This window comes from Nothoprocta perdicaria, unplaced genomic scaffold, assembly GCF_003342845.1.
Source record: "Nothoprocta perdicaria isolate Ctin4 unplaced genomic scaffold, notPer1 scaffold_125, whole genome shotgun sequence".
NCBI lineage: Eukaryota > Metazoa > Chordata > Aves > Tinamiformes > Tinamidae > Nothoprocta > Nothoprocta perdicaria.
Window position 1 is genome coordinate 1,271,800 of NW_020454372.1, and position 15,671 is coordinate 1,287,470.

The following is a 15,671-nucleotide window of genomic DNA, read 5'->3' on the forward strand; positions in this document are numbered from 1 at the left end:
GGATTTAAAAGCCTTCTATTTGAAAAAGAAGATCCCAACTGGAATGAGATTATAATGCAATCATCTGGTTCAGAACATTATGGCATGATTTTAGCAGCATTCTAGAAACTCTCTCTGCTCCTGGGCTTAATGAAATTTGAACTTATTATATGGTTCAGCACAGTTTTTGGAAGACAACCAATAAGTATGGGAGGTTCACAGTTGAGACAACGGGCTTGTTTGCCAGGATTTGTTTCTCTCGAGGAAAGTTAACTGCATGGCCAGATCTTTTCTTTTCATTGGAAATAAAACAGCTATGCTCATAGCAGTATTTACTGGTGATGGCAGCCTGTGATAGAGTTCTTTTCCTTCCAGCAATATGTTAATCAGAGTATATCCAGCGATGTCTGTAGCTGTTTACCCATCCTGTAGTGATTGGCCGCTATATAAARCAGTATTCAAGAAAGGGCCCTTAGTTGTAGAAGTACATTTAAATGTGGAAATCCACCTATTGAGTAAAAGTCGCATGCTACACCTTTCTAGGTGTTATATTATATGAAATTATGATATGAAAATGTGCTGGAATGAAAAAAAATAAAAAGATGTGTACCTGCACACAACTACTTGTTCTATTTTTCAGGCTAACAGCTTATCTGTAACATTTGTGCATTAGCTAAATAACATCTCAAGGGGAGCTGGAGATAGAACCTTGATGTCTACTGATTGTACATGTGTGAGTTTGTGCTCTCAAAGGATGGTCCTCAAAAAACTCCCTGCTGGAAGCTATTGTGCATATTGTAAAAGGACCGTTGCTAAGTGCCAATTGAGCTAGTACTGTATACTTGCCATTTTAAAAGAAGATTTCATACCACTTGATTATGTTAAATAGAAATGTTTGAAATTTAAACTGAATTACATCAAAATGGCACAGTAGTTATATGCCTAAAGAGCTGCTGCCTCTCTCTCTCATAACTAATGTCAGTCCTTTCTGGTAGACGGTTTTATGTGAAACTGTGACAGAGTATATTACAGGAGAAGTTTAGAGAGCCTTGATATAAAGAAGTCATAAATAAATACTACCATAAAGCCCAAGTCTATGTTTATATTAACAAGCAAGAATTCCTTTACCTTTAAGTACTGCACTTAACCAAAAAGAAATAAGGTATTTTTAGGGCCAGAACTTCATCTTTACTTTTTAGATCATGCTAAGGYGTTAGAGGTTTCTCTGTGAAGTTGATGACTATTTATTGGAATTCAATGAACTCCAGTAATGGAATCTAGAGAATATATTTAGTAGAAATGACCCAGAAATTGCCTTAAGATCAATTTACCAAGAACAGAAAGAGGTAACAGTATTAACAATAGCAGATCATCATCAGAGTCTGGCTGAAACCAGAAACCCAAGATCATTACTAGGACAGAAGGGAGAGAAGTGAATAACAACATATAAACAAGCAGGAAAAAAAAGTATATAGAGATGGCTACACATATGATATATTTGCCGTCATCAACTGATGCTATTATATACAAAGATGGGCAAAAAGAATGCTTCATTGMTGCTTCATTGTTTATGACTTCAAGAGAAATTTGATAAAAACGGAGGAAAAATTAGACATGTTTAAACTAATCTTGGTACTGTTTCCAGAAGTTGGAACTCCTCTGAGTTGTCATTTGAAATGTTTTTCACTGTTTTTTGTAAAATTTACGGGAGGTAATGCTTTATGAAAAAATATATTTCAATACATTGAGGATAAATTTGGGAGGAGTTTCTGTTGTTCTTTTCTCTTTTTTTTCTTTCCTTTTTTTTCCCCTGAAAATCTTTGCACACCAGATTGTCTTGAATTTTTAAAATACCATTTCTCTTTCAGCCAGAAAACAAAAATAAATATTTTCAAAGCTCAAGTAACAGTCCAGGTGCACGAAATACATTGTTACCCGTTCTAGAATATTATTTCAGCTTACATTGCAATGAAATAGACAAATGCCCTCAAATTAATACTTTTCTCTTTACCATGGGAAATCAATGGATAATTTTCTCTAGCAAAGACCAATGGTGCTTTCATGCATTTTCACTCAGCGTCTTGAGATGTTACCCGAGATGACATGGGTAGTGGGTTGCGGCCAGATTCAGGCTGAGTCTCAACATTTGGTAGCAAAGCTATAAGAAGCCTCCACTTGCTCCATGAAAGAGTCACCTCCTTACCCGTTTCCTTGGTGGAGGACATCCCCATGTGAACCCCTGCATTGTGCCCAATGAGACGTTCATCCCCACAGACTTGCATCTGGTATCTTCATGTGCTTCCTACRTGCCATGCCGTGTGCTTCCACATGTCTCTGCATATGATGTTCGTAATCCTGGGCTTGGTTCACTTGCTTGTGCAGGAGTGGTGCATATTGGCAGGTTCCAAAATAGGATCAAAACCTTGGGCTGCCTATTCCACCACAAGAATAAAATCAGTTGTGGGTTATACAGCTGAACATCAGTTCTTCTTGGAATGTATTACAACAATGTTCTTCAGTTTTTCTGTTTATCTGTCAGCACAATGATTTCAAGACTTGCCCTCTTTTCAGTGCTAGGACTTCAATGCAGTGCTAGTGTGAACCACAACTTGAATTTTGTTGTGTAYTAAGCTCCTGTCAATGGATAAAATATGTCATTTTACTCAAAGGATATTTTTGACTTCAGTCTAACATGAACAGATGGCCTATGGGATGAAGAACTGTGATGAAGTTTCTATGTCAATAATGATAGCATTGTTGTTATGAAGCGTTGTTGAATAACTCACTMTGCTAATAAGTTGTTCTATGACTAATGTCTTATTTTGCAATGGGATCCTTCTTAYTCTGTGTCTTACTGTAACTAGCAAACTGAAGTGTTAAAGTGATCTCTTGCATGAATGACAAAGTCTAGATACCCATCTGAAAATGCAGAGTGGTGCTCTGAGGCTTTACTTGCATGTAAGTGTGAATTACACCTGGCAGAAGAATTGATATTCCTGGTGTTTTTTAATCTTTTTATTCTTTAATTATGGTCATTTCTATTTTATATTCAATTGCCTTTTTTTTTTCTATTTCAATAAATAATGAAAAAAACAGCAGTTCAGCCAATTCATTTTTAAGTTTCTCTGAACCTCTTTATTCTTCAGTTTTCAAACCATTTTTAAAAGCTTAATCAGTAGTTGCTTACTATTGACTTTTATTTATATAGTTAGTTTTAGTGAAAAAGAGAAAAATATCTTCTTGCTGCTTCATGAGTAAAAATAAAGAATGGTTACTATGAGTGCATTGTGGTATTGTGTTGTCTAAAGAATACCAGGTACTGCTCGAGTTAGAAAAGCATACATCCAATTATGACTATAATTTTTTTTTTTTTTAGAGATAGATTTGAGATCGGTATGGTTCCAAGGCTACAACCCTTGACTAAGAGGGATTTTACAAGTTCAGCTAGATTTGCACTGTGTCTTAGTTTCACTATAACCTCTTTTACAGAATCACAGAATGGTTGAGGTTGGAAGGCACCTCTAGAGATCATCCAGTCCAACCTCCCTGCTCAAGCAGGCACACCTAGACCACATGGTGCAGGGTGGCATCCAGGCAGGTTTGGAAGCTCTCCAGAGAAGGAGACTCCACAACCTTCCTGGGCAGCCTGTTCCAGTGTTTATAGTGTAAATGATGTATCTATTCTAATATAGAAACATACTGAGTACCTAAGTACAGACTGATGAATCACCATAGTGAATTCACCAAGTGAATAAGTAAGCGCTGGAAATTGAGGAGTAAGTCGTAGATGTGATGTACCTTCTATTACAACATTCATTTGTTCACTGAAGTGTTTTAAAATGTGTAGATTTAAAATAATAAAGAAAATCTTTTTTTACATTTTGCTTTGAATTTTTATGCTGAATTTTATTGAAACATACTTTTTAAAATCAGTCATTTTAGTATCCATTTTTATCAAATTATAATCTTTTACCACTTAATAATAGAGGAGCAGAAGCTTTTTAAGCACATAACAACTGTGACAATTTGATGGAATTCAGTTTGAGCAATAATTTTATCAAATAATATATTTCTTTTTAAAAATACCATTTATTAAAACATTATCCACAATTTAGGCAGAATGGTAAAGCAAATGTCATTTTAAAACACACGACCCACCTTTGCTGAAAGCACAGTACAATCACAACATGTTATCATAAGTGTTGGCATGCTTTTGGAACACAGGATGATTCCACCAATAGTTTATTAGCCTACAGATGAGATCCCAACATTTCTGAACTAAATACTACTGCCTATGCAGTTCATAGACTTAACTGAAGATAAGATTTGATTCTCAGCCTTTGATTAATGAGGACATAACTGCCTGACATAGACTAAAGACTTCCCCAAAACAACTTTTGCTCTATTTGAATATCTCTAGTTCTGATGCCCAAAGGAAAGTGCAATCCTGAGAACAGTTTCTAGCAGGCACTAGCATAAAAACAAAATCAGCATAGATAGTTTTTAGGAAGATCAGGGAAAAACAATGGCATTTTTGGTAAAATGCTCTCAGATCTTCAGGGGAAGAATTCAAATAAAATCTTTAAATTGAAACTGTCCTCTTATCCTCTTATATTTTTGGCTCACCCACAATACACACCCCAAGAAGAGCTACTTCTGAGATATCTGAGTTGTGTTGGTCAAGAATCAACCTTGCAATATTCTGAATGCCTCCTTCTTTTGGGAGCGTTTGTACTTCTATAGAATAATTTGCAATCTGTTCTAAAGATTATGACATTCACTCAAAAGCAAGAAGAGCTRTGTTCTCTCTCTTTGCAGAAATCTAGAAAACAGAGATGGTGAACTCAGATGATCAGGTGAACATCTACATCTGCTGATCTGAGATCTACATTTGCCTCTTGAGAGCTTGTTTGGACAGATGGGCAAAAAATGCACAGTATTGGCCAAGAATGGAAGTTCATTTAGTCAATGAAAAAAATGGTGTATTATGTATACAAAGCAAAACATCATAAATTAAAGAGCCCGAGAGCRCTCCAGCCCCAATGCCTGCAACTAAGTAAGAATACGTTCATGAGAAGTGAACTACGGCCTCATAGACCCTTGAACTGGAACACAGTTGCTCATGTSCTGGAAGAGCAACAGTTCTGAGATGAAGGTATGTGACAAGAGGATGATACAGGCACAGCAGCTCTGAGAATCTATAGTTTTCTTTGCTTGTGCTACACATGAAAGCATCTGAAAAAAATGGAAAGTTTGAGGATAACACACAAAAAATGATTTTTCACTTTCCTAAGAGAAAAGTTTTAAATGGTGAATTTGACTTGAGATCATTAAATATTTTTCACCATTTTTTCACTTCATGAATCAATTTTCACAAAGATTTTTACTGAGAGAAATTATAGTTAAGATAATTTGATCCATTTTCCTCCACACACACAGCATGTCAATACACACTTTCTTTGATAAATATGATTTTTCTTGCCTGAAAGAAAGCATCAGTCTTGAGAAGAGCTCCAATCATGGAATATAGGAGAAGACAAGAGTAGGGAAGAGAGATAGAAGGGAGAGAGAACGAGAAAAAAAAAAAAGAAAAGAACTAATTTAACTCCAGCAAGGCAGTAGCTCAGCATACCTGAGCTGAAAATTGTTTTTTTGGAATGTTTATGGATGAAAGAACTAATAATAGACAGTAGATAGATACTAATAGATTCTAATAATTAATAGATAATACTACGAGCACAAGAAGTCTCAAGACTTCAGATGAAAGTCAGTCCTCCAAACTGCTTGYTTCTTTTCTGCGTGTGTTAAAGTATTTGTCATTGCAGTAAGTCCATTTTTAGATAGAGTTTGATTAGGCCTTCTTTTCATATGAAATGTTGCCTCATTAGAAAGCACTAGAAAAATAAGCTTCTTAAAATCTATTATTTTACCATCAAGTTTATTTAATCCTAAAGGAAGGGACATAAAGAAATGCAAAATATTTAACATTTTTAAAGGTTCTTGACTTGAAAACTAAGAGCAGGCTTTCAGGAGGTAAATTTATTCTTCAGATACAAAATTATCTTTTATTAAGATAGTGACGTATCTTTCCTAGTTTCCTTTTCATAAAGTCTGTATAGGCTTTTTGCATTCATTGTTTTATATTTTATCTCAGAAGTCATCTTTCCTCACGATGCTATCCTTTATGACTTCCCCTGAAAGATTTCACTACAAGAATTTCGTTGTGGATGCTCTTAATGTTTCTCAAAAGCTCAATAAAATGCTATTATCTCTTTAGAGACTGCCATGCTCATTTCCTGCATGTAACATTGCAGATGGAGTACAATTCTTTTAGTGGCCTACATGAATATTCATGAGTGACAAGTGCTCTGAGTTCTAACATATCTACCTGATCTGGAGGTTTTTGCAGTTATTAGATCAGGGCTTCTCTCAGTTGCACCCTCGGATTAAAATGTCTTTATATCAGCTCAACAACAGAGGAAGAACGCAAGATCACAATAGATTTTAGCAAGAAGGAGATAACTTTTGCATTATTTTTCATTCTTCTTTCAGTCTCTGTCCTCTGGACGGAGTCACGCTGTGATTCTTTTCTGACTGGAACACTGGAACTTAAGAATAATATACTAGACTTTGAATGTTTCAAGTTCTGTAATGTATAATAGTTGAGTTTTACTTCTTTCACCCCTGTATTTTGCATTTTGATGGGCAAGTGCCACTGCTCCACCGCTGAAGGCCCTCGTGCTGACCTTTAGCACAATGGGTAGTTTTAGCAGTGCAATTATTGGGACAGGCCATGGTGTCCTGGAGAAAGTCAGCATGCGCACGTGTATAAGCTAGGATATCAAGGAAATAAAAAAGGAGAGGAGCACATACCAGGAAASTGAAGTCATTTGATCATGGCAAACCAGTCAGAGTGACTGTTATGTTAGAAATTCTTGCCTCGCTTCCCTTTTGCATTTGAGTGGAAACACAGAAGAGTACAGATTAACATGACCCAGTTCTACTTTCCATTTTGARAAATTCTGTTGCCTACCGGTTGAATAACTAGAGAATAATGTATGGGAGACTGATTTACCCTGCATCTTATGTATTATTTACAAACTTTGTCTGTAACTTTACCACAGCCACTCGTCCTTCCATGAACTAAGCTCTGTAATTTCAAATGTGGATGTCTAAARCTATATGCATAAATATGCATTAAAACACATCCTTAGCATACCTTGTACAAGAAAGAAGTCTAGCATTTGTCCATAAATAACAAGAGGYGACTAATAATGCAGGTCTCAGTGGGCTGCTAGCGAAAGATGTTCAGCAAAGAACAGTGTACACTGCTGTGAGTAACAGTAAAAGATAGCCCACCCATCAAGGGTGAACAAAAATAAAAATAAAAATAAATTAAAAAAAACAGACATAAAGGTGCCACCTATTCTAGTTTTTACTATTGMATATGTAGTTACCCCTACTGGTTCTGAGGATCTGCTCTTACGTTTACTTCATCTGAGAATGTTTTAATGGCAGAAGCATTTGTGCTATGTGTTACTTTTGCCCTTACAAATGTGATTATAGGAGTTTGAGGGACGTTGCTTTTCCTTTAATGAGTAGCACTTATTGGAAGCACACTTGGAAATACCCTCTTTATTTTTTCTTTCCTCACCTTCCTTGCTTCTCTTTCCTTTGCTAGGTGACTGTTGCTATCACACAGTTTGCCTTCTCAGTGGCCAGCCCTCCTCCAACTTCTTTCCATTCTCCCTCCAAACAAAACAAAACAAAACAAAGCTCTGTTCATTATTTTTTCTTCACAAGACAAGTTCATGTTTTTCAACATGCTACAGGAGGACACTGCATGCTGATTTTGCCGCTTAAATATTATTTTTCATCGTTTCTAAGTTTATTTTTCCAAATGTGCTAAGAGACCTCCCAATAAGAAAATCACTTCCCTCTCCACAGTATTCCCTTTAGGAATCTGAAAGTTGTTAATATCTCTTGGGTAAAATCCAGCCACTGTGTCCACATCAAATCAAGTCAAATTCACTCCGTGTCCTGCAGCTGTTCCATTGTTTCGTTATTTCCAAGTTTCTGTTTTATTTATTTATCATTTCTAAGTACCAGGCTTTCTGGCAAAATGTTGCCAGATGGAAGTTACATGGAAAATGTTTTGCACAGCTTTAACACATGCTCCAGAGTATGTATACTGGCATTTCATTGTTGGCAAATCAGCATTTAGGGAGCATGGGGAATAGCAGCTTGTCCTGAGCTATGACGCCATTTAATGTCTACCAAATTCAAACAGTGGAAGTTCATCCAACTCCTAGTGTTCGCATTTGCTTCTTCCTAAAATGTCAATACGAAAGCCATCTCTTAGGCAACTATGTCAATGGAACTTGAACAAAATAAACAGAAAGAAAAATAATGGTATTTCTAATGAAAATCATCTCTATAGATGTTAAATTACATTTCTAATTTCTTTATTGCTCTCTGAAATGTTTAGTGTTTATAATATTTACTTCCCTCATTTAAATAAGAATGAAGTTCTATAGATAATGTCTATGCTTCTAGGACCTTATATAGAGTGTTTTCTCGTTTATCTGTAGACTTTCCTGCATTTAGAATTAACTGGTCAACTTCTCTGTTGTCCAAATACAGAAATAAAGAAGAAAATTATCCATCTCTGTCCAAAACTTCTCTTATTTTCTGTGTGTGGAGAGCATTGCACAGATACACAGCTTCCCTCATCTGTCTTGGTGCAAGGAGTTCCAGCTTAAATTTCTGTTATTCAACCCAGCCTGATGCTATCAGTTCATGTCTGTCCAATGCAGATTTCTCCAAGTGCTAGCCAGGCACCCTAAAGCTACAAATGTATTCTTGGGCAAGTGAGCCATCCCTCATCTGTATGTTGCCTTCCCATCTGTTAATCATAACAAATACTTTTATTCTGACCTCAAYTGGAATATCTCCACAGACCACTGCATTCCATGCATCCATAAATGAGACTTGCAAACCAAGAAGAAAAAAAGACATAGAATTTCTGGTGAATATCTTCTTTTTTTCTAGACTATTACCTGAAATACACTGCTCTTAGATAATAAAAAGTATGTTTTGGATCCATTTCTGAATATTTAGCATGAAGGATCATTTTTAAGGAACAGTATTTTCCTGAATGAGCATTTTCTACATTTTCTACCAGCATTTATGAGATCTGAAATACAGCTGATGATAATTTATGAAAGTTTGGATCCTCACTCCTTATTAMAAAAGCTTATAAAAGCAACAACAAAGAAAGGATATCATGGACTTTTCCTATGCATATGAAGACCACTAGAGGATCGAATTCAGGTCTGAATCCAAATTGAGATAATTTGAATTGAATAGAATTGAGAAAAAAAAATGTAATGTGCACCTTTAGACAGAGAGCAATGTGTGCTACTCCATCTTCTAGTGAATTTACATTTGCAGTGACTAATTTTCCTCTTGCTTCTCTTCAGTATGTATCACCACTGACTCTAAGCAAGATGCTATTAAGAGCATCATGGAGCMAGAAGAGGGAGCTTAGGAAGAAAACCAAAATGTGGAAGAACTTTTTAATTGAACATACATTTTCTTCTAGTTATGCATCATAAAGCTTAATTATATATTGGCAAGCATGCGGTGAGAGTTCAGGACAGCTTAAATGAAACTACAAAGAATTTCTGTTCATACACTTGATCTAACCTACCTAAGTTGGTACACTAACCTGCCACCTATTCACTGTTTTACATACCAACTTTAACTTTGAATCTTTGGGTCCAAGTCATCAGAAAGAGAAGTTTTGTAATATATCAGTCCTTGAAATGGCATATAGGTTGATAATGACATAAAGTTGTGCAGGGAGATCCCTATAAATAGCCATTTTGGCATGAACTGGCATCTACTCTCTCCAAAATGATGCTCCTTTCTGTTTGTAAATTTTCTGTAGATGTTGTATCACACTGAGGAGAACTCTGCAGACCTTACTGCCTGCTCCTTTGCCGTAAAAAGCTTCTTGTGGAGTTTCTCTATGCCAGAATCTGGAATAATGGCTCTCAGCACTATCTTACATTTAGTGACTGAGCAAGTCCCTTCTGAAGAGTGCTCCTTAATGGCCTGGTTTTCAAGGGAAAGCAAGGGACAGGAGGTACAACAGTGATCAGGTCCGCCATATTTGCACATTTGAATGCTGTTGGAAAGTCAACAGGAGCAGCTGTGTAAAAYCCATTTCATGCAATTTCATCTTTGCCAGTTGATCTGAAGAATCAAACTAACAAAACTATTCCTATATTGAGTGTGACAGGAGTTAGTGAGCAGATTAGCAAGTTTCCATATTACCTCCATGAATTTAACAGCAAAAGCTGTTAAATTCACCTGGATAGTTATTACAGGGATGATATCAAGGCAGAAATTTTCCTTTGGAATCAAGAACAGCCTCAAAAATGTGGTCAGGAGCCACAGAAGCCAATTTGAACTTAGTTGTCAGCAAACAGCAAAGAAAGAGAATCGTGGAAACAAAGTTCTCAGGAAGCAAATTTCCTGTACGATAACATTTTCTTTCTATAATAACAAGCTTTGCAGGTCAATACATCAATAACAGTTTATAATAATAATAAATTTAATACGTAGAATATTTTTTAAAAAATCATAGCATTTCAGTTGAAGTGATGAATAAACCTCTATTCCCCAAAATATTATTCTCTTAATGCTTGATCCTGTGTTGAGTCTGACACCCATGAGGGACCACTACCTTCTCGGAGAGCTGACTGTGCTCTGGATTTGCCAGCTGGCCTTCTGCCCCGCACAGGATGGGGTAGCAATCCGAAACACTGTGAAGCTCTGGGTGATACACGAAGAACATTTTAATAAGGAAATTCAGATTGAAAGTAGGGTGAGCTTGTCTTCTCATTTTTTTTCTGCAAGTGCTGGTTAATTACAAAGGGTTGCACTGGCAGCCTGTGTAACTGAAACCAATGGAAAAAACTTTCTTTAGAGACTCCTATTTATACTAGATGTGTATTTGTGACAACTATGGATTTCCTCCCACATCTATATTTTTAATATTTTTTCTTTAGAAACTCATTTTTCAAAAGAATAGACTGTATATATTTGAATCTGTGGGGTTTTTTTTCTTTAAAATAGCTTTTAAGTTCTTTAAAAATAAATCTTCTAGAAAAATACAGTCTTTTTTTAAAAAAATGATATCTATAAGACATTCTAAGAACCATCTTAAAAATATCTATACAGAGATATTACATGGTGATGGAAGACATTTAAACTCTTATGCAGTTTAAATCAAGTACTTATTTAACAAAGTCATGAAACATACAAAACAGTCAAATAGCTGAGTCTTCATTATACAACCCTGTAGTTGCATATTCACGTAACATAAACATTTACAGTAACTGGGTTATTCACAGATGAAAATCAAATCTATTTCAGTTCAGGCAATTTCTCTGCATTAAGAGAACGAATAAATTAAAAGTGTGCTCCAGCAATTTACTCTTCCCAAGCAGCTATCCTGCAAGCTCTGCAGAGRATGTCAAAACCTGCTGATATCTAGCAGAGTCAACTCCAAGTTTGTGTATCCTGGTCCACTCTACCTTTCCATCAGGCAGTACATGTGGAAATGGAAAAGTAGCTCTCTAATTAATCAAAGTCAGATCTGCCTGAACGCCTGGAGTTGCTGCTGATCCTTGTCCCAGCTTCTACCATGTTCTCTCTCTATGTTTTTTACCTTGAAAACTTCTGCTCTGAGCTGGGAATGCCTGAAGGGCTTGCACGGTAAGTCAATGTGAAATTATCTCAGCAGGAAGAAGTTGCTTTTCAGCTTAAATGATTTAAGGCAGCAATTTTTCACACTCTCAAACTCTGACAAACGCACAGATTGCCTCTCATGTTTGACTTCAAAATATTCAAAGAAAAGCTATTTTTATTAAAAACACTCTAGAGAAAATTGTATGTCACTTGTTCTGTGATATAACTTCATTTCTCCTGACAGTGACAATTTTCACCTCAGTACAATTTCTTTATTTTTTCCAAAGCTAATTCTGCTTAATATTAGTATTTATACAAACTCATATCAACTTGTCTCTGTGAAATGTTCAAGGGTGTCAGGTAAATGTTGCTCACTGTCAGTCATCTTCTTTGGTGCTCAAAATGATCAATAGATTAAAAACTACAGCTACTTACTTGAGATATTATTGTTTTATTTGTAAGGAAGAACTTAACAAATGTTAGATCATTTCATTTGACAAAACTGTGTCTGAAAACTATGAGGATTTGAAAACTTGAAGGCAGCGTCTGCTGCAGAAGATTTTTTAAAGTTTATAGGCATAAATCCGTTTGTTCTGTGTCTTTAAGTAAAGCAGGTAGAACAGTGGCTGTTTTGTTTTACACTGCTTACTTGTTAAGAAGATTTCTTGGGATGTCATATTGCACTGAAACACCACGTTTGCTTTATTATGAATGCTGCAGTGCAGAAATATCACATTATAATCACTTCAAACAAGAAATATATTCTGCATATTTTTATATGTGTTTATAATTCCACTAAACCTCAGCAGAATCAAACCCAGTAGGGATGAAAATGACAGAGGTTTAATGTTCCAGAGACTGCTGAAATCTTGGAACACTGATATATGGCGGAATTTTTAATATGTATAAGGTTACTTGTGGCCTGTGACCTCAAAGCGTATCTTCTGGCCTTATCACTTTTCCGGGAGAAAAAGTACCCACTGACATGTGCATCCCCACAAATAATTCTAAGGGAATTTGCAGAGTGAAATTTCATAAAATGTCGAACTACCGAAGGAAATGATTTATGGTTGCAATATGCCCAGCTATAACATTTGTGTACTGACCAGATGCAGTAAGCTTTGCTTTACTGTGCTTGCAGTACACGTACAAATGTGCCTTTTAGGCTCTGTCAGAAATTCGGTTTCTAAACTAAAAGGCATATATTTTAATTTCATTGGTATGTATGTCATAGCAATTAAGGGAGGATTTACATTGCAGCCTTCTATTGTACACACTGCTGGGTCAAACGCAGTACATCAAACGTGGAAGTGCATTTCATAAATTCCAGCGGTACAACAATACCATACATAGCCACTCTGCAGCCCGGAGGCAGCCCATGCATAGCGTGATGCTGGGGTAAAATCACAGGTTTTATTCCTGTTAACTTTGTCAGGGTTACTCCTGCATTGCCARCAGCGGGGGGAAATATTTTGGCCATTCGGTTTGCATAGTCCTCAATGTCATCAGGGTGCCAAACCTGTGCAGCAATTTAAAATGAGGCATATGCTCAGATTAAATTACCCCTTGACTGCTTAAAGTTGTAGCATTCCTATGGGAAATGCCCTCTTCTGCAGGGTACAGTAAGCAAAATTTACATCTTATAATGTATCAAAATTTTGCCAAAAATATATGTGATTTTACTCTTAAAAGMCACTGCTTAAGGAGAGTTAAAACAGACACCATTTAAGAATACAAATAAGCATTGGACATCTCATACCAGAGCATGAGAGCTCCCTATTGCAAAACGTAACACTCGATATATACAATTACACAATTCTTTCTTGTTTGTTAGCACAGCTTTCTGAGTGTATTTTTACAATTTCCTAGTGAGAGCTACAAACAATACTAAATGCAGGAAATAATGCTTCTGAAATGATAATTTAAATTAGATTCTMACTTTTATATCAGTCAGATAATAAGCAATTACTGAATATGCTTTCTTCTTATAAATACTGAAAACTTTATTTCCTTGTTCCTTGTAAAGGTGTTAAGAGTTAATAATAAAAGCTCATTTAAAAGTACTACCAAAATTGATGTTAAATGAAAGAAATTCCTTGCCTTAGACATTAGACTTTAAATGATAATTTAAGGGGAAAAAAAAAAAAAGCCAACCACTTTTTTATTATGTTATTCATTAGAGAATTATTTCATTTTGCAAAGTATAACYGTTGTCAATTAGGATGCTTGTATTAAAAGACACTCTATTTAAGATGTTYTTTGAGTTATTACCTTATATGCGATATCCTTATTAAGGAAAAGTTTGGATGACTGAATATACTGTGCAAAAGTAAAAAACTCATACCTGTGACTCCTTTATCCATTTACACATGCAGTACAGATTTGATTATTTTATCAAAGACTGCAGTACAGTATATTTTTTCAGCAATGTGTTGTAATTCAGGTTTCYTACAAATAGAATGCTACAAGCAGTTATATCTATTTCATTCCATACGAGTACATGCTTGTCTCTTTCTTTTCCTTCCCCTTTTTCTATAGGTTATGTTTTAAACTGCATGTATAATGGGCTTGTTATATATGATTKGTTAAAATCGTGCAAACATACTAAGATTTTCATTTACAAATGCAAAATGAAGTAGAAAACTTTCCCCTTCTTAAATATTTGATATTCCAATTTTAAATATTTGATATTCCATTTTTTTTTATAGAGAGAAACAGTTCAGTAACACCAGTTTAAGTAATCCTTTAGTTCAACCTTTGTCTTTCTAGTCTAAACATTTTTATATTTCTCCAAAGTTTATCTGGACTTTTTCAGTATGATGTATGTCAAGGAATCAGCCTAAGTGATAAAAGCAGGAAGGGAAAGTCTGCATCAGTGAGTATTTATGTTGGCAAGAGCTGACAATTTTATAAAAGGAAAACAAACACAAAGGCTGTTCATTTTCTGAAATGAAATCAGCTTCACTTCATTTCTCTCAAGGAAACATCATCGCATGAAATGATATAAATCAGTATTGATATCACTAAGCTTCAAACCAGAAGAGACAAATGCACTCTACAGGATAGTAATTCAATGGCTCTGAGTCAAGTTTACTGTTGTCTTGTTTCTGCTAATCATTGTAAAAATTCCCTGTGAAATAATTATCCCTAAAACAATCAAGACAGTATATCTCTATAAAGGAGAGGATCGATTTAACAACAAACTCTAGATTTATCTGTATTGATTAGAGGGCATTCAGTGTAATTTTAGTGAATTATGTTTGGCTTTCATTTCCCAATAGAAATTTTTCTTGTGATGATCAAAAGACAAATTACAAACTACTACATGGTCTTTTGTGTGCTACCTACATAATATCTAACTATTACTTTTCAAAGAAACATTGATGTAAGAATGGACATAATATTTTTTTTTTTTTGCACATGGTATCTTACTACAAAAATCATACGACTGAGTTTATAGCACTTACCTAAGAGTCTGATGTCATCTTCTCAATTCATTAATACAAAAATCAGGGCAGCACTAAAGAGTCTGTGCTAAAGGAACAAATCCAAGATCATCTTATGAGAATAGAATTAGAAAGATTAAGAAAGTAATATGATTTTTCTTCTTAAATAGCAGTAATTTCAAAGGAGCTGTTAACTCATTCATGTCTGAAACTTCCTTACTAGCAAGGGGGAGAGCTACAAGAATCAGACAGATTCAATTTAGTGCTACTGCAAGGCTGACACCACTGCTGATATAGTTTAATTGAGGACTAATTGGAACTAAGAAGGCTAGTTATTTTGTCAACTGCATGTATATTAGTTCCAGTCATTTTTAATCCGATATAATTGTGATAAAGACTCTAACTTACTTTGTTTAGTTAATAACATTAGAACAGGAAGGATCACCTAGTCATTTCGTGTTACTCAATACATTGCTAATATAAACA